At 40.1% G+C, this 22,247-nt stretch overlaps 1 protein-coding gene across 8 annotated transcripts in view; it reads right to left on the reverse strand.

The window, feature by feature from the left end:
* Positions 1 to 22,247, reverse strand: part of LOC148650843 (histone deacetylase 9-like) — a 180,461-nt gene that overhangs the window by 127,679 nt on the left and 30,535 nt on the right. The gene's annotated exons all lie outside the window — the stretch shown is intronic.

The raw sequence follows: 22,247 nt of genomic DNA on the forward strand, positions 1-22,247 counted from the left end.
GCACCGGGAACTGACATCTAAACAAATTATTCCAAACGCTGAGGTAATAAGAGGAAGAACTTTACATCAAAGTTGATGCATCGCGTCTTGGTTTAATCCAAAAATAAATTCGTAAAGTTCATTTTATGCTGAAAGGGAAAGAAAACAGACGCAATGTTTTGGCTTTGGAGCCTTCTACAGGTGTGTCACAAACGTTGTGTCCCTTTTTTTTTTTCCTTCCAGCATGGAATAAACCTTTACCTGTTCCTTTGCAGCCTACGCATGCTGACGAGCCTCCTAATTGAACGTCTTCATCCCCACATTTGCACCAATTCATTGTATCCTGGGCACTGCAGATCCCAGACCTCAGATTCTACTTCTAATTTATCTTTCAAAATGTAAAGGAACATTCTTATTTTTTGAAAAATGGGTGTGGGGAACCTTCCAGACTATGAAGGCCCCAGAAACAAACCCCAAGAAAACTCTAAAAAAAGAAGTAAAAATGTTCTTCACATGATTAATTCCTAATGGATATTTCCACCCATGTTTAGCTTATTTATACTTAACGGGGAATAATATTAACTTCCTGTGACATACTGCCAATGAAAATTAATCAGGATTCATAGTAATATTTATACTCTTTAGTAGGGAAGACATACAGTACTAATTCAACCTTCCTAGATGTACTGTTTAGTTTACATTTAAAACACTTCTCAACACATAAAAACACTCCAAATAAGGACATATACAAAGTGTATCCATAAAGAGTGTCCCACAGTTGGTTTTGGTACACAATTCTGTTCAGGAATGGAACTGTGTAAATAAAAAAGAGTATTTCATTCAAATTAATTACTGTACGTCATCAGGATTACTTCCCAAAAGAAAGTGCGAAAGTATGTCACAGGACTAGAAGGGACAGACAATTGCATAGAAAGGCTTATGTAAGTGTCTGCAAACCCTAATTATTTGTCAGAATAATTAATAATAGCACTGAGTTTTCCAGAACTACAACAAACAGAAATTTTACTTCAACAATAGTGGGACTTATGTACAGTAATAGCTCGTTGGGGTAAATTAACAACAATAACAACTCATTTTAGAAAATTACAAAAAAACATTACCAGCGTGTAACAGCCTTCTCTGTTTTAAGTATTTAAAAATCTCACAAACTAAAGGAACATTCAATTACTTTTACAGCTCTGCAGGCCCAGGAAGGGCTCTCCCATAACACAGATGCTGAGAAAATGTTCAAGTCAAGGTCAGCAGTTAAAGTGCCACTCAGGGTCATGGAGAGCAGAGCTACTTCACAGATCTCTCTGGAAGAAGTCTTACATAAACAGCAGTGTAATAGTAAACCAAAGGAGGACTCCCACTTTTTCAAATGTGCTGTTTTATTCATTTCCTTCCAGCCTTGCAACAGCCATGAACTGCAAAGCATCCTTCTTCTCAAAAGAGAAGAAAATCTGCATTTTCGGTCTGGCAATTGCAGTTCTGTTAACCTACAATGATATTCGGCTTGTGTGCATCAGGGCATCGAGTGAACTCTAAAAATACCACTTCAATTAGAGCCGACGTGTGCTTCCCTGCACATCCATGGGAATAAAGGACAGCCTGCATAGGGCAGTGGCGGATTCTCATTTACTCGTCCAGTTGATCAGCATGCACCGTTCTGAAGGAAACTATTGATTTATTGTCTGCAAGGGGCGTGCTCTCTCTCTGCGTCTTGTCCAACACAGCTTTCAAATGCTGCGCTTTCCTTCATTCAGTACAGTTAATGCAAATCGTTTTTTTTATTGCAGAGCCTTCAGGCTCAGTTGCTACACTCAAATGTCATTCACTATCCCCCTCCTCCACGCCTTGTCTTCCGCCCCCTCTCCTCTGGGGAAAAAAAGGATTTCTGTGTTATGAACCATCTCACCAGTAATTTTGAACTGCACGTTTAAGTGAAAAAAAATCCTCGGAGAAAACTGCGCTCTTTAATCATTTTATTTATGGTCTGCGCTTATTTATCATAAAGCAATAACTGAAGAACTGACATGCATGATTCTGTGCCAATCTGCAGTTTACTGTATAGGCAGTGTTTATTTTCTCTAGCAAAAAGCACTTGTCCCTTGAAGGAAATCAAGATTTATTTATGCAAAATTAAGTCTTAAATCAATGGTCTGGTTTAGTAATTACTCTTGTGTGACGTGAGCCTTTTTACATGTTCAAATACTAATGGAAAGTAAAAATAAAGGCATAAACTTTCCAGACTTATTTAAATGCAAATAATAATAAAATAGTTAAAAAGCACACAATGGGCACTTTGAGACTTTCTTTTAGTATATGTAATCAGCAATGGCATGATGAAACACAATGATGAAAAGCTTTTTCTCCTTGTATGTGATGATGCAATACAGACCATTTATTGGTTAAATCAAAGCCATAAGCAAGCATTCATTCAGCATTTAGTGCAAGTAACAAAAACGACCCCCACCCTATCCCTGCACCCAGCCACTGATGAACTTTAAAAAAATAACAAAAGGCCACAAAGAAAAAAGTGGAAAAAGAACAAAACTTACGTAAAATAAATATTGTGCATATTTATTTCAAAATAGAAAATCGGCATGAACGAGGTTCGGCATTAATCTGCCTGTGATGGATTATTAAATCCACAGTATCCAGCCCACAGTGGCTTATTTGTTTTCCCATTTAATCTGAGCACTGTATCAAAGATGATCTTCAATATCCAACACCTGCCAAGTGGATTTAACGTTTGCACTGTAGCAAAATCCTATTTTATCATCTTCTTTGCCCAATATCACGGCTGCTGGGATGAGAAAGCCTCCTGGATCCTGAATTTTGAAGATAACAACAATGGGCTCAACATCACACTTTCTGCAGTTTCTCCTTCAGAAAATTTAAGTGCAGTGACTGCTCGATCATAATTCACTTTATTATTTTATTTGGACTTATTTCAAAAGTAAATCACCTCACATAGTCCCTAAACAAATATTTTAATTCTATTTCAAAATAGATATATTTTATATTGAAGACAATCGTTATTGTTATTTTAATATTTTTAAATTATGACGTATTAAGTAAACTTAGATTGATCGGGAAGTTTACAGAAAAATTGTAATGCTATGGTGATTGTGGAGCCTTTTATATATTTTTTTAGTCCAAAAAACACACAGAATGAAAAATCAATTTTCAAGTCCAGCAAAACCTAGCTGGAGTGAACATCAAGGCTAACACCAACCAGCTTTCTTTCCTTTAGCAAGCACTCCACATCTGTGTCAACATTACAGTACACACCAATAAATACTGCCACAGATATTCTCCCTCAGGTAAAGTCCAACTTAAAAGATAATACTAAAGATGGCAACAAAGCAATAAGCCCTCAACTTGCTCACAGATAGAAAATTGGCAAAGTCTAACAATCTCTGCATGCTTGGAATAGGCAGATCATTCCAAACTCCATCATTCTGTCAACAAGCAATATTCTACAAATGCACTTTGAAGCCTGCTACTATCCTTAGCTACATTCAGCTATTAAAATCAGTAAATCGTTTTCTAGACTTATTTCATGTTCCAAAGCACAGCTGGAACAGATCACGGTACAGTATAACCACCTAAAATTGTCATAAGATAAAGAGAGATCAGGAAACCCAAAGAGAATATGCAAATCTTGTAAAACACTGTTAACATCCAGCAGGACAAAATATTAGTCTATTATAATTTTGGCTGATGTCTTTGTGCCAGACAATTTACAAGGGGCCCAGTACTCAAAAATATATATAAGCGCTTTGAGCAGCCAGCTTTAAAAGCGCTATATAAAATAAAGTTTATGAGTATTATATATAAGAAAAATAAGTTAAATATCCAAAAACGTCATAAGTAACTCAGTCTTCAAAATGTGCAGTAGTTTACATACAGTAGTTAAGGAAAGTGCTGATTATAAATGACTGCTTTAGTGTCTATCATTATATCTGACACCCCTGTACACCAGTGCCTCACAATTCTGGTCTTGGATAATTCTTGGGTCTGCCGGTTTTGTTGTAACCCTCATTGGTGCCTGTAGCAGAACTGCTCGTTGGTTTTGACTGAGTGTTTTTCTGCACCCAGACATTGGTTTTAAAAATACCCAAGATAAAGTGCATTCTTTTACAAATGAATGAGACTGTGTCAACAGCTCTCTCGATGAGTTACTGCTTTTCCTTCACCTTAAGAACAGTTGGTTATATCCGAGATAGCACATGTGAATGAGGGCAGTCCTGAAAGTCTGCCCTGAAGGTCTCTAATTAGCACAGGGTTCAGACCAATTACAAATCTCATTCAGATTGTTTAGAGCTGTAAGCAAATTAAAAATCCAAATAGGACATTTAAATACAATAGCTTAGGCTGTGGTTAGGAACTCGGCTCAAGCAGAACACCAATGACACAGGGATTCCCAATGGACCGGTTTTGAAGCCAAGGTCTGTGTGCAGAAAGTCTAAACCAGCAAACAGATCAGAAACTGGCAGCTATTAGCGCTGGTGATTAAGGGCCCAGCTGGAGCACCATCCAGTGGCCATGGGGTTAGTGCAGGACCAGAGCTGAGCACCACTGAGGCTCACCATGGGAGACAGGATTGCACTCAGAGCTGAAGTCTTCCAACATTTCATTGAAAGCCTGCTTTATTGTGCCAGCATTACATTAAAAAATATTCAACCTGAAAGAAAACAAAAACAGAAGAATTAAGCTCAGGGAGCTTTAAATGTTCGATATGAATGATGAGTCATGCATTGGATGGAGAAGGTCTGTGACCATTTCGTTTAAGTCTCCGAGATAAAAACAAAGGCAGCCCATAAATCTCCGTTATGGCCTGCACCCCTGAGACAGTACCCATTTGAAAGTTTCATTCTCAAAACAATCTTTGCTCCTAGGAAACTATATAACACTCAGAGCTGGGTCTTTTTTCATTCTTAGGGGAGCACCTGAACATCAGTTTTAATCACATAACCCCCAGCTTCCTCCTCCTCCTACTGTGGCTGCAGAGGGGGTGAAAGGTCACTCCACTTGTTCTGTGAAAACACTAGGCTGGTTACGACACCCAGATCACATCTTTCTAAAGTCCTCTGTGCTTACTCCAGCTCACTCATTACTGCTCACTACAGCTCACTCACTCCAGCTCACTACAGTTCACTCACTCCTGCTCCTCCTGTTTTCTCCAGCTCACTCACTCATTACTGCTCACTCACTGCTCACTCACTCCTGCACTTCCTGTTTACTCCAGCTCACTGGTGTTCTCCCCAGCTCACTCACTCCTTTTTCTGCAGCTCACTCCAGCTCACTCACTCCTTTTCTCTGCAGCTCACTCCTGACTTCTCACCATCCACTCAGAGAATCCCTTCTTCCCACTTACTGAAGTTGTGCAGAGGCTTCATTGGCTGAGGAAACATCAGCACAATGTGAATGGAGAAAAAGCAGGAAAGGGCTGCTGTTGTGAAACTGGTTTAAAGTAAATGTACAATAGGTCACAAAACATACAGTACAGCAACAACATCACAATTAGAAGGCCAATGCCATGTGCCCAGAAATTTCCAAGGACTTTACCTCTGCACTGTTGTTATTCCAACTCCCACACCAGACCAGGGCAGCTAATGCTGATTTGTTTATGAAAAGCGTGCATTGCCTGCACAATAACCTGCTCCTAAGATGTGACCAGAAGCAGTTTACTCACGTTCTTCATACTTAAGAACAGCGTTAAGAAAAAACATAAGAAGAAGCTGTTTCTTATACAATTAAAACCATACCTGTAACAATGCAGGTATGTCACATCCATCTATCCATTTTCAATCACTGCTCAGTCCAACACACGGTCATGGTAAGCCAGAGCCTGCCCTGCCAGACACTGGGTCAGGACAGGACTGCTGCCCTGGATATCACACATATACAGTATGCATAATAGGGACAATTGAGAGATTTAGAGCTCAGCACTCAGCGCAAACCCACACAGCCATGGAGACAACATGCAAACTGCTTGCAAACTCCACACAGAAGGCATCCCAGATAACAATCCAAACCAGGAGCCAAGAGCTTCAGAGCAGCAGGGCTGGCCACTACGCCATTGTGCTCCCCAGGTACTGTATTTCCCAAGATGCTTTTATTGCTCCTGTCAGAGGAAGAGAACAGCACCTATTCTTTTCACTTTGCTTTATTTTCCAAGAGCAAAAAAAAAATGCAATCGACTTTACAGTTTCATCACAATGTCTTTTTTGATGCATTTCAGGAACACTTCAATAATCTATGAATGTCTCATTGTGTTGCACAACTCTCCCCCGTGTCTGACGTAAGGCTGTGGATAAAAAGCTTTTCTTATGTCTGTGCTAATGTTCTCTGTTAAAATAGCTTGACTGTTCAGTTCTTGTCAGTGTGTCACCCAAGGGCTTTGCTCCTGTCACTCCTGCACTGCTCTAACAGGACTGTTTGCACATGCCATGACACTAGAACTGTATGCATCTGATCATAAGATACTGTAGCTCTTTCACAGTTTCCCACCCGACTGCTTTTATTATCTAAAACACATAGTTTATCTTCGAAATGTTGCATGCATATTGCACAGTATAGCAGAGATGTTCATTAAGGCTCAAGACGAAGCCGTTTTATAACCGTCAACTCAGAAAAGTGCTAAACTCAATTGACGATGCCTTCTTTATTGAGAGGCTACAATTAGGAATAACCCATTGCTGTTTCAGCTTTTCCCTTTCATTTAGACAAAGAGGAAAATCTTAGGTTACGGCAACAGAATGACTTCCGACCGGCGGCCATCCCAGGATTGCAGGAGAGCTGGAGTCTGTCCTGGCAGGGTACATGGACTGGTGGCTATCCAGGATAGGGCCACAGATACAAAACACCGGGGCAAATGTTCCTCAGGCCTGTTAAATTGCTAGCATGCCTTTGGACTGCGGGAGGAAACCCATGCCAACACGGGGAGAACATGCAAACTCCACACAGACAGCACCCCTAGGAAGTGAAACTGGTGTCCTCGCCCTGCAAGGCTGCGGATCACTGGGCCACCATGCCACACTCCGTGGATGATGACGATTATAATAAAATCTACTGCTATCAGACAACAGGATGTCCCACAAACACTCTTGCGCAGCGCCCTGGTCTTTTATGGTCACGGGTAATGGCTGTTGTTCCTAACCTCCAGGGGAAGGCTCCACTGAGAATCACATGCACCAGGAATTCATCACAAGGAAATTCAATCACACTGAACTTTGGAAGGAAAGAAAAAACATCTTGCAGTTATTATAGTGTGCCATGCATGGTACCATGACTAACAGCTTTAAAAATAGTTTATTTGAGCCATATTTTGCTAAAAAAAGATTTTCTTGTTGTTTGCTTACAGGGCATCAATAAAAAAAAATCTAATTCATGGACTGGAATATTAACTGTATGCCATTACCACTAAAAACTAATATCATCACATGAACTAGCTGCGTGAAGGAAACTAGGCATGTCAAATGTCCAGCTTTAAAATCAATACTGAGGACTGTACTGCACAATCCCCTATAGCCACAAGGTTTTTTTCTATTGGCAACAAGTCTGTTGTTCTATTTTTGTGTCAAGGACAAACACTGAAGAGGTTTTTCACACTATACGGAACTAAAACATTTTAGGTTTGGGATGGAATAAAGAGCATTTCTGAGGACTATACATTTCTGTAGCTAAAAATATTGATAGATTCTGCATTATACAAGTGTAAACATTTCCACTGATTTTAAATTAAAGACCTAGTTTTCTCTGGGTTCTGAGAGATCCATTAATCTTTTCTGATGATTGCATATATCTGATATGATATCCAACATAATTGCTGGCTTGTAGACGTGATGAGAATAGTATCACAGTTAGCTCATGGTTCTGAGATTAAGAAAGCAAAAGACAGTTCTCACATTTGGGTTATTAGAAATTATAAACTCTAATAAGAAACAGATACTTCTGAAACTTCAGTGCTCCGCTTCCATGTGCGACGTGATAATCACATTTTGTTAGAGTATATTTCATCACAGTCATTTCTTATTCAAATTTTCCCGAGGCTCTTTCATGTTAAACATCTTATAGCTGTCACCTCCAAAGAAAAGTATTATAGCTGAGCCCTTTATTTCAGGTTTTATTAGTTTTACATGTGGTGCTCAACTCCTGCTAATCCTGTGAAATCAGCAAGCAAATATTTCTTTCTAAGTGGCTCTTGAGAAAGTCTTTCAGTGTCGAGGAAGAGTCTCTTCTTCTTCACATTTGAACTGTACTGTGGGCTTAAGGTGCATCTAAGACATTACTTGAGGATTATTTAGAGAGAAATTCACAATTATTTCATATGCATTTATTAACCATAACAAAAAGTGACCTTAATGGAAAAATACTGACATGGGACCTAAAGAAACAAGGTACAGTAAATGACACAAAAGTGAGAAGACTTTGATTTTTGTTAAGGTTGAAGTTGTCAGACCTTAAAGGGCATTGTGGCCCAGAATATCAGTTCAAGCGGCTGTTACCAACACAAAAACACACAAGCATGCGTACTGCCTTCCTGGCAAAGTAAACCGTAAACAAAAGAGAGCAGTTTAATCTGAGCTAGGGTGAAATAAAAGATCCACTGTCTGCACATAATGTGGCATTGTCTCAAGATCCGAATTCCTGTCCTCACAAAATATTTCCTTTTTAAAATCTGAATAAAGTGGCAGTTAAATGTCATCTCTTTTCATGTTCATTGGGGTACTTAAATTTGCAAGCTGCACCCACCCACTTCTCAAAATTAGTCACGCCATAGTGTTCAGAAAGAGCTAAGGAGTCTGTTAGTGGATCATCTGCATATAAATTACTTTCCTGAAATATCATTTTGACTGATTTCCGTGCTTTAGGATTAAAGAAGCTCCACAGATGACACTGTGTTTCTTCTTTCCTTGTTCCATGGAGACTTGATCCCTCCGCAACAGCTCCCCCCAGAGGCCACCACGTCAACAACAGGCAAGAGAGAAACCCAAGTTGCGGAAGCAAGGTCTTCTGCAACACAAGAACTGCAGAAATAGTGAAAGAACCAGACATGATGGCAACATGTTGAGACCGCTGATACAGTGCAAAATGTAATGAAATAATAAGAATACACTTTCCAAAACACCTCAAAGCACTTAATTTGTTATATAGATGATGGCAGTTTACATTGTTTTAATTCTCATTACTATTCCTTAGATAAAGAAACTGAAATTTTAATGTCCATAACTTTTTTAGTATCATATTTGGGTGAAGAAATGCATTGCATAGCTATAACTATAAGGAATGTTAATTTGTTGAATAAGCAAACTGGTGTGACTGTTTACCTAACATTTGCATTCCCTAATCCCTGAATTAAGGGAAACCTAACAAAGCCGAGATAATTTGTCATGCTATAGCCCAGATCACAGGACAGGCTTGTTATCTTTAAATGTTGCATTAACATTTTTCTACAAAACGTCTTCAAATACTTCAAGACTGTAAACCCCAATGCATATATTAAATTACATAAATAAACAGAAAAACATCCTGCTGTGCATTTGGCAATCAAAGCTCCAATACCAGTCCCACTTCTCATGGTTCAGATCTGTGTGCTGTTATCTCAGTGCTATAATAACGCTGTCACTGCACTTGGATCGTGGAGAATCATCAGATCACTGCCCAAAACCAAGAAGTGAAAAAAACAGACACACAGTAAAGTCAACGAAAAGGAGCAGTTCATTGTTCTTGGAAATGCAGAAAAAAAAGTGCACAGAGTGCATCTGATGGCTAATCTCACATTTCACGGTAATTGGAACTCATACAGAAGATCGGGGAGAAAGACAAACATCAGTTCTCAAGAATCACTGTGTCTCCCTTAATAAAGGGCCTTTAAACCATTATTTCCCAGCACCCATCATGCTAACAAGCCTGCGTCATCCTCAGAACCCTCACCAGTGCTTCAGCTCTCTGGTTCTCACTTCCTTCCTTTCCCACAAGGCCAGGTGATCATCACACAAACCAGGCAGGTAAAAGCCAAACACATCAGTAAAGGACTTCATCACATTCTCATGAATGGGGTGTGCCTGTATCTCCTAAATACGACTGGTGATAATGCTATTCTGTACTAATAAACGGTCAATCAAATTTTGAAATGATGGAGGGAACAGAAAACGTAGTCAGTGCAATTCAGCATTTCAAAGGCACAAGACTGCCTTTCAAAACTTGAATCTTCACTGAACATACCATATTAGTGTTCGGCACAAAATAATGATTTCTCTGTAGTTTTAAGATGAACTGGGACAAAAGTGTATGCTAATACCGTTTAAACTAGGGGTGTAATTTAAGAAAAATAATCAAATGGGTACGAAGACCTTTCTCAAAGCCTGTTTTTAAAGTTGCAGTGCGCGGCCCTGGTCTTTCAATTACGGCCCAAGAAGGTATTTCCAGCGAATGACATGCCGAGCTGGAAGGAGTGCCCCCCGGCCCCATCAGGGCCCATCAGTCACAGCGCGGACGGCCTCGCACAACGCTCAGGCCGCAGATGAAAGACAAGAACAAAGGCTGGAGCTGACAAGCAGCACAAGCTCTGAGCCATTAGGGGGAATGAAAGGATTAGCAGGAAGCTTCACGATGACACCTTGAGCGGTCTGAAGTGTCTCTGTTTATGTCATCAAGGCCTGTGAGCACCGTCAATAAGGCCGTAACCAACAAGGTGACATCGGGAGCGCTGGGCCAGGGCCCCTGTTTTACTGGAGTGATTAATCGCTCAGGAGCGGGAGCCCGTTTCACAGCGGACAGGACTAAAGGGGGCCGCACATCAAGCTGTCTTTCCACCAGAGAGCACAGAAAAAGAAGAAATCCAGAAATAAGTAAAATAAGATTAATGTACTTACTGTGAAATGTATTTGCCTGTCGGCTTTTTACTTGGTCATTTGAATGCATTTACTCAAAAAACACAAAAGCACAGTTCATGCCCTTGAAACCCATGAACAATTATATGAAAACATAATAACTATAACATACTGTAATATCTGCGGATAAAGAATTTCAGGAATGTGTCTTTTATTCTAGTTATTAATTCAGCACACCCTTTTTCTATTACCAGTGTATTCAGTAATTTAATAAAAAAAACTGCTTTGAGATATAATTTGAATAAGGCTCAGTCACATAATAAAATTCAAAACTGAATACTGTAAGAGCACACTAATTCAGTATACACAGTAACCCAAGAACATATTACAAAAATTATAAAGAAAATGAGCCAGTAAACACTTCTGTCAGATGTTCTTGTGTTTCTTGTGAAACAGTCTTTCAAAAAGACTGGAAGTAATTTTATGAATATCCTGGGTGGGAGAAAACGTAACTGAAAGGTATTTAAAAAAAAAAGATTCAGCTTTTGCTAAAAGTAAAACTAATTAAAGTGGATTTTCATTGGTCTTGGTGAGGATGCTCGGGAGTGCTTCTCTGACTTTTATTTTCAATCTGAAGAGGCTTTGTAAAGGAATGAATGATTCATGTTTCTGAATAAGCTCTTGAAAAAGTGAATGGAATGCAAGAGATGGTAAAAACAAACAGAAAGCATCCCACAGGACTCGTGTTTTAATGTGGAGTTGAATAAATGAACTGTGAACACCACACAACCCCCTCAGGGCGATTCATATTTAAGGCTGCTGGTACTGCAACTTGGTCCTGGTAAATGTAGTGGGGAGTTTTCCTTTTTTTTCCTGCAAATTTTTCATTCATGTAAAAAAAAAAAAGAAAAAAAGAGATGAACTCTGTTCTTTACAGTACATTAACCTTTTCAACCCTTAAAACTTCTGGGAGAAGAATAATAGTACAATCTGTAGAACATGGTTGCGGTTTTCCATGGAAATCTATTGTTAATTGCTGTTTCCCTAAATACAGTTTTTTTAATCAATATATCACGCTTCTTTTTCTCAAAAAAGGGCAGAGCAGTGTTCCTTAGAAATCCATATTCATTTGTACTCGCATTCAACAACATCCACTCTCGACACTTATATACTTAAAATTAAAAGTTCTATTTTTTACTTTTAGATTTAGTTCAGCTTCCAAAACAGATGCAGCGTCAGCAATAAACTGCAACAAACAATGCGTTCATGTGATTGAGTTCGAATGGAGAGCACAATACAGAAAAAAGACTGAGGAAAGAAACAATGTGTACTGCAGCCGTAAAAACATTAATTTAACTGAACGGATCTGGGATACTTTTTAAAATATTTTCTGTAGTATTTCAAACATTATTACAATCTTAATACTGTATGTGTCTGCATAAGCACTAGGATCCTACTGTACATCTCTTTTCTCAGCAGCTGTAAAATTCTAATGAGTGAAAACAATTTCTAGTGAACAACCTAATGTAAGAAGTTGCAACTCTGTAAAAGTCTTACTGTACAGTATATATAGTACATATGCATTATATATTTCAACAATAGTACTGTAGTTCCAGGAATGCAGAAACCATCTGACTGATTTTGGGTGTAACATTCAATAAGGAATTCTTTTCTTCTAAAATCATTCTAAACCAAACATTTCCAGACCCATAGGGATTCATTTGTGAATGAATGTATGATTTTGTGTTAACAGAAGTAATTGTTTTTCTTATTTCGTACTGAAAAGGCCGCACGGTCACGCTAATTTACTAAAGCCAACACACTGAACTTACATTTCTACGTAACTGGAATATATCCAAGGCCAAAAAAAGCAAGTACTCTATATATGCAGTTAAATTGTTAGCAAGCTATGTACCCGTATAGTTAAAAAATCGTTTAATTACAACAACCCATACTTTCCATTAAACTTCTGCAAAGAAGCGTTCAAGAATGGGTATAGAAAACCGATAAAATAATTTAAACATTAAACTGTTCTGTAAGAAAACCACAATCCAAGATAGATCTCGTCATAATAACAGCTAAAGAAGAAGCTCAGTGCTGTCGGCTCTCTTCCTGCACTGTTTGTGTCACGATTCTCCTCTTCTCTTTAGAATAGATGCTCAAATGAACATCAGCAACGATAACACACACACACAAAGGCGAGAAGGGGGGGGGGGGGACCCCACTTGGCCAGTACTTCACGGTGAAGCGGGCCCAGCGGGGTCACTGTGGATTCTGGGGCTCGGGCGGTCCGTTCGTGTCCCGGGCCGGCAAGTAACGGGACCCCAGCGCTCTCCCCGGCGCGCAGGGGAGGCCGGCCAGCGCCGCACCCTCCCCCGCCCTTCATCACCACCTGTCTCAGCCCCCTCCGGGCAGGACCGCCTGCCTCTCAGCTGGCAGCCCGGGCTGCAACAACCAGCGCCCTTCCAGCTTCACCGCTGCCGCCGCTACTACGACCACAGCGACTATATTATCAGGTGGGGAGCTGCGTCAGCATGCGTAGGCTGCAAAGGAACAAGTAAGAGGTTTATTCCATGCTGACAAAAAAGAAGAAAGAAAACACAACGTTTCGGCCGTGGAGCCTTCTTCGGGTGTGTCAAGGCTCCACGGCCGAAACGTTGGGTTTTCTTTCTTCTTTTTTTTTCAGCATGGAATAAACCTATTACTTGTGACTACATGATCACGACCCTTGGGTATATCAATCACACTCCGCGTGCGAGGCTGCGTAAAACCCGACACCACCGCAAATACAAACGAACAGGAACTTTGAGTTCTGGACAATACTGAAGGCTTTTTTAAAAAAAAAAAACCCTGACTTTTTAAGCCCTGACTTTTGGAACAGGGCTGACCGAATACCAGTCACTGTTTCACGCCGCTGCTATGCCGCACTCACCGCGCATTAGAGGAGCGGTGCAAAGCTGGACATGATCACCCAGACTACAATGGAAACTGTAGGTTAGAAGGCAGCTCATAATGGCAATCGTGCAATCGTTTTAGCTTGTGCAGAGCATCAGGGCGATAAGAAGACAGCTGTATGTACCCGGACTATGCACTGACCCGACAGCAGCAATGGCACCGTGTTCAGACACTTCTGCCACGAAATTGCACGATTTGCATGATTTCATTTGAACAATTCCACTATTTTTGTTTCTTCTCTGTAGCAGCCCAGTTGGGGCTGAACCTCCGGCGGGTGAAGCGGGTCTAATCGTGGGGCGCTTTTGGGACCCTTTGGGGCGAAATGAAAAGCGCTATAAAAATGCTAGAAGCTATTTTTATATACTGTACAAACAGCGTGACCGCCACGCAGAGAACAGAAGCAGGGCTGCAGCGAGATGAGAGACCGTGAGATGTAACTATGAATTTCCATTCGGACAATACAGCACAACAACATATTCACGTTCAAAATAATGGCGTATTTACTCAGAATCATCGCAAGTAACACAAAGGTAGAATAAGCTGAATTGTATTGAATTGTAGAATTGTAGGGAGAAGTAGGACAAGTGAATATTAAACAACGTTAATGCAGATGAGAAAAAATGAAAATGTTTAAAATTATATATAATGCTCATATACAGTATATGTCTGCTAGACGTCAAAGTAATTACACATTCACAGATTTAAAATAACAAAATACTATAAAACATACACAATTCAATGATTCTATTATGGTATTTACCCAAAAGTGTTTTAGAAAACGAAACACACTTGCACACGTGCTGAGCAAGTGAATGCTGCTCCTGAAACAGCTGCCCGTGGCTCGTTAGGCGACTGATCGCCGTTTTCAGACAAAATAGTATTGAGGTTTTCAGCCAGCAGAGGGCGCATACATCACGCATCCAACAGATAAAAGGCCGACATAATCAGAAAATAAGGGTAACGAAGTTTTAGAAATATGCACCTTGGTTACTCTAGAACAGCAGCTCCTACTCTAAATGATCATGAATATTTATTAGCCTGAATAATAATAACACTTTGTAAGAATACATGACACAGCTGACTTAAAAAAGGTAGGAGGCTTTATGAAAATCTAAGAGTATACATTAAAATAAAAATAGTTTACATTTAAACTGAAGCTCGCAGTTAATTAGTGTAGTGAACTGGCCAAATTGCCTCCAGTTCTGCTGTGGAATGTTCTCAGTTTCTCAGTGTCCTTTTTACAGAATGTTTTAATTAGAGAGAATGAAATACAAAAACAAAAGTTGCTGGCTTTCAAAGACACAGGAAGTAGTATAATGTTGCACTGCACTGCACTCTTACAGAATAGCAGTGTGAATCACTGGGTAAAAAGATTAGCAGTCAGGTGCTCGAGTGTGTTTAATCGGGTATTTATTTGCTTAGATCCTGTTTGAAAAGCAGCCAGTATTCTGTGGGGACTGTGAAGGAACGGCTTGTGTATATTGATGGAAGGTGTTGGCTTAATCAATGTTTCTCCATTGCCAGGTGGCAAGTGGAAGTTCTGGAGATTTAACCCTGGCAGAATATACCAATTCAGAGAGGCATAGATGCTCAACAAGCATCTGGTTTTAAGGAAGAACGAAAATTAGCTTTCTTGTGTTTTTTTTTCCTGGCATTATAAGGATAATAATAAAGATATTATATCATTTACAAGGATATGTATATCCTTTATAAAGATAATGATAAGGACAATAATACACTGGCTTGTGGGTTAATTGCTTCCCAGCTGCTGAAAAGTGGGCAGAATAAGATTACAACCCTTTCCAAATTTAACACCTAGAGCTAATCGGATAGTTCACAGGATACTGCACTCTTAAAGAAAACCGTCAGCAGAAGTCAGCCTGATTGGTCAGGACTGGTGTGCACTGAGGTATGCACTGACTACATGCCTTTACAAGCACAGTTCATCTACTGTTTTAATTCTGTCAGGCTCGACTAGCCAAAAATAGATGACGTGGTGATAGGCGTTTGCTTAGAATATTAGACATAAAGCAGGTCATACCGTTTTTCACAAACGTCAGTGTGCATAGCTCTGCAAACAGGGAACATCAAGACCTAATGGAACAAACTGACTCTTTTCTAATAGGGATTCTATAAATGAATGCGCATGCCTCAATAATTACACCCAATTATGGTCTTTTTCTTCTGTACACAAGAGAAAGAAGATAATTCTTCCTAAAATAATTCATGACAGAACAAAAACATGCATAAAAATAATACAGTTCAGAACTTCTGTTTTAAGGAAAACATCATAAGGGATGGAAGAAGACTTAAACTTTTAGGTACAGAATATTGTAAATGGAATTTTATCATGAAAAATGGGGACAAAGCACCAGAACACACTGTATAAGAGACAAAATGTGTAGAAAAAGGACTATAACTGCAGAGATAGTCTGTCTTAATGATTACCTTCATTCATGTGATGTGTTTCAATAAATTACCTTCTCCTCAGTTTTAATAGAAACTAATCTGTACAGTTTCCTGTACAGGAACTGTAAATAGGTTAATTTGTAAAAAAATATTTTCAAAGACCGTGTAAAAATACTTTTTGCAAATAAGACCACAATGAACAATTGTCTTTTTATTATTTAAACCAATAAATAAGTTATTGGTAAAGTGAACGATAGAGCAAAGTGACCAACTGTACCAGACTTTAAGGAAATATTTCAGGTAGCATTGCAAAAATGGGACGTACCATCTTTCAGTCTGACTGCTTTTTTGTCTAATATTCAGTACAGGATACTTCCATAACTCATTTTCCATTTATGAAACACATAGGAGGCACTTTGTCTTCCGTAGGCTTTGTTAAGGAAAAAGAAAATAAGTTATGGGGATTGTAAGGAATTGTGACTTGGACCACATGCTGGGCAACTACAAAGCTCCTTTTATAATAAAATCCAAATTTATCTCGAGCGTGGGCAGCGGTCTGGAGGATATGATTTCTTTCCAGCAACGGCCGCTTTGTGTTTTTGCAAGGGAAAGTTTAACCCTCCCAGCCGTGAGCGTCAACCACAGGCCATGCCCCGGCTTAAACTCAGGTACGAGCTTATTCTGACGCTGCCTTCTTTCTCAGACCAATCTGTAGAGGCCGTTTCTGAAGGCGTTTCTCGTAAAACTGCACGACACTGGAAAAAAAAGAGGAAGAAAGCAGATTCTTGCTCTGAAATGGGCAGCGGGTATTTACTTGAACGTATGAGGTCTGATAAACAAAGGAAGAAGAAAATCACAGAAGCGTAGCGCAATATAGCTGTTACCACAAAGTAGCTCGAACAGCAAGCTGCAATTTGCTGTTTCAGGAAGGAGTGGGCCATCAAATCCAGCGGAGTGAAAAACAATGCTACAGACCACAATTATTGCTTCTCGTTGCTTTTCACTTAGTGTAAAAAAACAAGGTTATTTCAGACTTGCATTCTTGCCTCACTTTCAGTGGAATTCCCTGTTTAGTGACGAAAAGGAGAAGTTGGAAAAGGTCATGCTTTTCTATAATTAACTGAAATTTGGAAAGTTTAAACTCATATTTCAGCGTTTCCTCTTTAAAAATCCACAAATCTCTTTCATTATGAAAACCTGTTCAACCAGCCGAAAACATCATTCTGTACCAGCATCTCAAGGCTCCTACCCAGAGTGCCGTCTGAGCCACCAGAGAAGTCCTGGACTCGCTGAGGAAGATTAGCCAAGGCTTAGATACTGTATTTAAAACCACAAACAACAGCCAAAGTGAAGTTGTGTTTAATTTCATTGTTAGTCTCTTTTCTTCTTATGAAACCACATGAAACTAATGTTCTAACATTGTAACTCTTTCAGAGCTTTTATTATTAGCATAGTAAAAGGAATGAAGTCTAAATCGGTGTAGGTTCTAAATTTTTAAAAAGTTGCCATTACTACTTTCAGCTCTTAGGTTTACAGAACCAAACTTGCTCTGTCCCTCATTTTAAAATAATACATGGCTAAACTTTCTATACGACTTTATTAAATAAAAATTAATTGAATTTACTTATTTAATGTTAAACAGGAACTAAAATGCACTGAAGTCTAAACTCAGCAGGCTACATTCACCTGACTGGTGCTAGAGACCACATTACTCCAGTTCTTTAACATCTGCTTTATCTCCCAATTTGTTTTCTTTTTTTAAAACTTTATATAGATTTACAAACAGAACATGACCAAAACAGCAATATAAATGTTTGCCTTCATCTTTCATTTTTATCACATTATGTTCATACATACTTATAAAATTAACCTCCCATTTTGTTTCCATATTGATTTTGACCAACCACAGTTACCTGAAGTTGACTAACAAGCCAGTCCACAGCTCTGTACCATCCCATTTCACAGATTTCCAAATGCAGCATCCACCCTGCCTACACCTAACCTTTCAAGGGCCTTAGGAATCCTGAGTTCTCCTAGCATACTAGAGGAACAGCGAATGACAGGTTGTTAAGTCCACATCAACACCAGCCATGCTAGATATTCAAAACTCATCATCAACTTTGTGGAGAGGTTTAATACAGCTAGTGGCCACGTTCGATACTATACTTTAGAAACAAACTCTAAAACCACCATCCTTTGCATTTTAGGGTCTTTGCATAAAAACAGCTGTTTCCTGATCATTATTTTGGGGGCTGAGGTATCACAGTTAGTGCCGATAACATGGTATTCGTAGACAGACGGGCTGACTGCTTTTAACAAGCTTTAGACAAAGATCTGTGCTGTTTCTCATCTACAAAAAGGGGATTGAATTCTATAAATAAGTGTGGGATTACACACTGCATATTTGTATACCTCAGAAAACTCGAATACTGTAAAACACTGTACAGAATCGCCTTATAAATGGCCCTTAAGCTTCTGATTTGCAGATTGTATAACAAGGATCCTGGAAAAATCCCAGGATCCAGACAAAATCTGTGAGAAATGATACAAACCCAGCTTCTTCCTCAACAAGTGAAGGCAACGGAGATGTAGCTACTGGAACTGACAATCAAGGAAGTGACAAATCCTACATTCATGAAGGTCTGAACCCAAACTGTGAGGCTGACAAGACAGAATCAGTCAGAGGGGACTTAGTCCTGGGTTATCCAAAGAAGCCAAATACAACAGCCTGTCCAGACAACTCCATTTAACATCCTCAATCATATTTGCTGGAAACAGTCAAGACCTGGGAGCTCAAGGCAGCAGCTATGGCATAGGCTGCCAATCAAACACTAGTAACAGAGTGTGAGACTCTCCTCTCAGGAGCACTGCCAGGGAGGCCCTGAGTCAACAGCAGTGTGTCGTCTCCCTGGACACGAGGTGGCTTCCATCATCCCGAGAGGAGACCAGCTGCCATTCAGACACAGGACCTACTCCTGGAGGAATCGAGAATCTCAGATCTACGTGATCAGATTTATACAACAACATTCAAAGGGCAAAGTGCTAGGAACATGCAACAGGCCACCTAATCAGGATGCAGGCTTATATATTGAATTCAGGTATCTACTGTACGTGTAATGCAAGGAAGGGGTTATATTTTTGTTTGCCACCAAAGATTGGGATGTCGTTCTTGGGGTTTCCACCCCTGCCGCTCCTGCCCTGCCAGTTCGTCCCTCACTGCCTGGGCGCGAACCCAGGTCTCCGGCGTCACGCAACAGGGAACTTGACGATTGAGCTAAAGGAGATCTCCCCCAGCCCCGGCTTGTAATGGAAATGGTACTCATGGCTAACAACTGCTTATTCAGTTTGCCCCCAAGAGAGAACGCTGGTGTAGAATGGCCGCTGTGTGTCTCCCAGGTGGGGCTGCTGGTGTAGAATGGCCGCTGTGTGTCTCCCAGGTGGGGCTGCTGGTGTAGAATGACCGCTGTGTGTCACCCAGGAAGAGCTGGACTTCAGTGGGGGGATGACGTGGCTCCCCTCTGATATGCAAAGCATTGTGGGATCCTCTGAGGTGAAAATGCTTATTCTTTGTGAACTCTGGGTCAGCTCTGCCCTCGGTTAAATGTGTCAGTTTTGCCTTCTCTCAGTAAGAAGCAGAATAAAGGTTTGATTCAGTGACCAACTTTTATTGTTGATTGAGCTACGTGTATTAGCGTTATCTGTGAGTAACTTCTGTGTTGTGCAAGAGTTCTGAACTGCTCTCAAAGAACAATACATAATGCAGCACTAAGTCTTACACCATCGCCACACGTGTTCTATCTTTATAAACATTGAAATAGACAAAAGCCTCTTGCCCTTCTGAACACTTGTTTTAGCCTGTGGTTTCATACAGCTGCTATCTCCAGAGAACAGATCCATTTTTTCCATCTATGCAGTAGCCAGATACAGGCTGTAATCTGTTACTCAACGTACAGTACAGACTCACCTCTTCCAATTTTAACTGTAGATCAGTTTGCTCACGCTTTTCAAAGCAGGGATTTGAGTAGATCCAACGCCTTGAATCTAGATATTTAACATCCAAATGCATGATACTGGATGTAGAGCTCTACCAATATACTATGTTTTTGCATCCACATTTTTTTTTAAAATGCGATTTGAATGCACGTACCCAGATAAACCAGAGAGCTCCGATCCAGCACTGACTCCACATCAGTGGTTTCATCTGGCCAGCGTAAAAATGTCAGCTTGACACCGTGGATCGCTGTAGTTTATACCACATCAGGATATACAGAATTTCACACATTTATGGGTAAGAAAATTAATTGGTTCTTGTTACAATACCAGAGAAACAGAGCCATCCTGCAACTTCATATTCTACTTTCTGCATTTAAATACACGTAATAATTGTATTTACTACATCTATTATCTATCCATATTATTTATTACATCATTGTATTGCATTTATTACATATAAAAAGATTTACACTCAATAAAGTATATACAGGTTCTACTGTATTATACTGTAGATTATAGTATATATTTTATATCATATATTTATAAATAAAATTATATACTTATTTATATCAACCTTTTCTCCTTAAAGACACTAATCTCAACGCACAGGTTAAAGAGAAACAGATCGACCTAATTGTCCTTTGGATTGAACACAGGCCAAAGGTGCTTCATACACTATCAGGAATATACTGGGGGCAGCTCAGGAGCCCAGCCACACTGACTGACAGCCATCTCTGGCCCCTGCTTGCTGGCTACCTGGGAGTATAATTTTTATATTTGGATAAAATGAAAATAAATGTGGTACAACCCCCATACAAACATTTTTTTTTCTTCCCAATGGTGTCTTGCCCTCTCAAAAATCAGCAAATGCACAGCATGACAGTCATGTAACCTTTTCTAGATCACACATAATTAATCTTCGAACCTACAGGCCCCAGAAGCCAATATTCCAATCCAGCTGTTCGCAGCACTGCCACTGTTTTGATCCTCAGCTATTAGACCCATATTGTTGAGCAGACATGATTGAAGACATTATTGAGTTTCAGCTTCCACTAAGGACAGCCTAATATAGCCCTGCCACATGTAGCTGTCCCTCTGTGGAAAGATGATGTCAAGCTTGCAGCTCAGCAGGCTGGTAAGAGACATGCCAACAATTCCGTGTTCAGTGACAGTGCAGATCGAGGGAAGGCCTTCTGCCTCAGAGACAGTGGCCAGGGCAGTGCAGTTACCACAAGATGTAACCATTCTGCACGGCAGACAGCAGCCATGATAGCAACGTGCAATGTGTGCTAATTAATGGGACTGACTTCTCGGAAACGACTGATCGCTTGTGTGATTTCTTTCAAACTAAGGCCACCAGAACAGAACTTATTAAACTTTAAAGTTGGAGGGCATCACTATCACTTAACAATGCTGATTATCACGGGTTTTCATTTGAAAATTCCTCAATTCAGAGGGGCCCTAATTTTAGACAGAAATATTTACTGAGTGAACACAGGCAGAGCTCAGGCCACAGAAACCCTTCTCGACCTTAGCCTACGTTAAAGAAAAAAACCTTCACAAAGGAAAAATGCCTCTGCCAGGAACATACTTGTAGTTTTGTGGTTTGTCTTGGTTTACATAATCCTAAACTGCCAAACCCTTTTTGGAGTTCCTAATGGTCTGTGTTTAAAGCTAAGCACCACAAGTCCCAGGTGGTTAACCTGGGTAAGTGCCTGTTCTGAGAAGCAGAATGCAGGGGGAGTCCTGCTGCCCACAGACTCCTGGGTCAGGTCCAGCTGTGCCAGTAGCTCAATGTTAGATTCTGGCTGCCTAATCAACAAGAGACAGGACAGGTTGTTATACAGTAGAAGTGAAAGAATTTAATGTGTCAACTAAAAGTTACACCTTAGGTAACTGAAACTGCAGTTTAATTACTCTACCCGGCAAATATGAGGCTTCTGTGAGGTGTAATGTGTGCATGTCATTCCAGGAAGGAGGAAGTTTTGTTCTATATGTATCAAGTATGTGGTGCTGTAAGGGGCAGATACAGAAGTGAGGGCTCTGGACTCCTCACTGTGGGTT

Source organism: Lepisosteus platostomus, chromosome 12, assembly GCF_059453375.1.
Source record: "Lepisosteus platostomus isolate fLepPlt1 chromosome 12, fLepPlt1.hap1, whole genome shotgun sequence".
NCBI classification, from domain to species: Eukaryota; Metazoa; Chordata; class Actinopteri; order Semionotiformes; family Lepisosteidae; genus Lepisosteus; species Lepisosteus platostomus.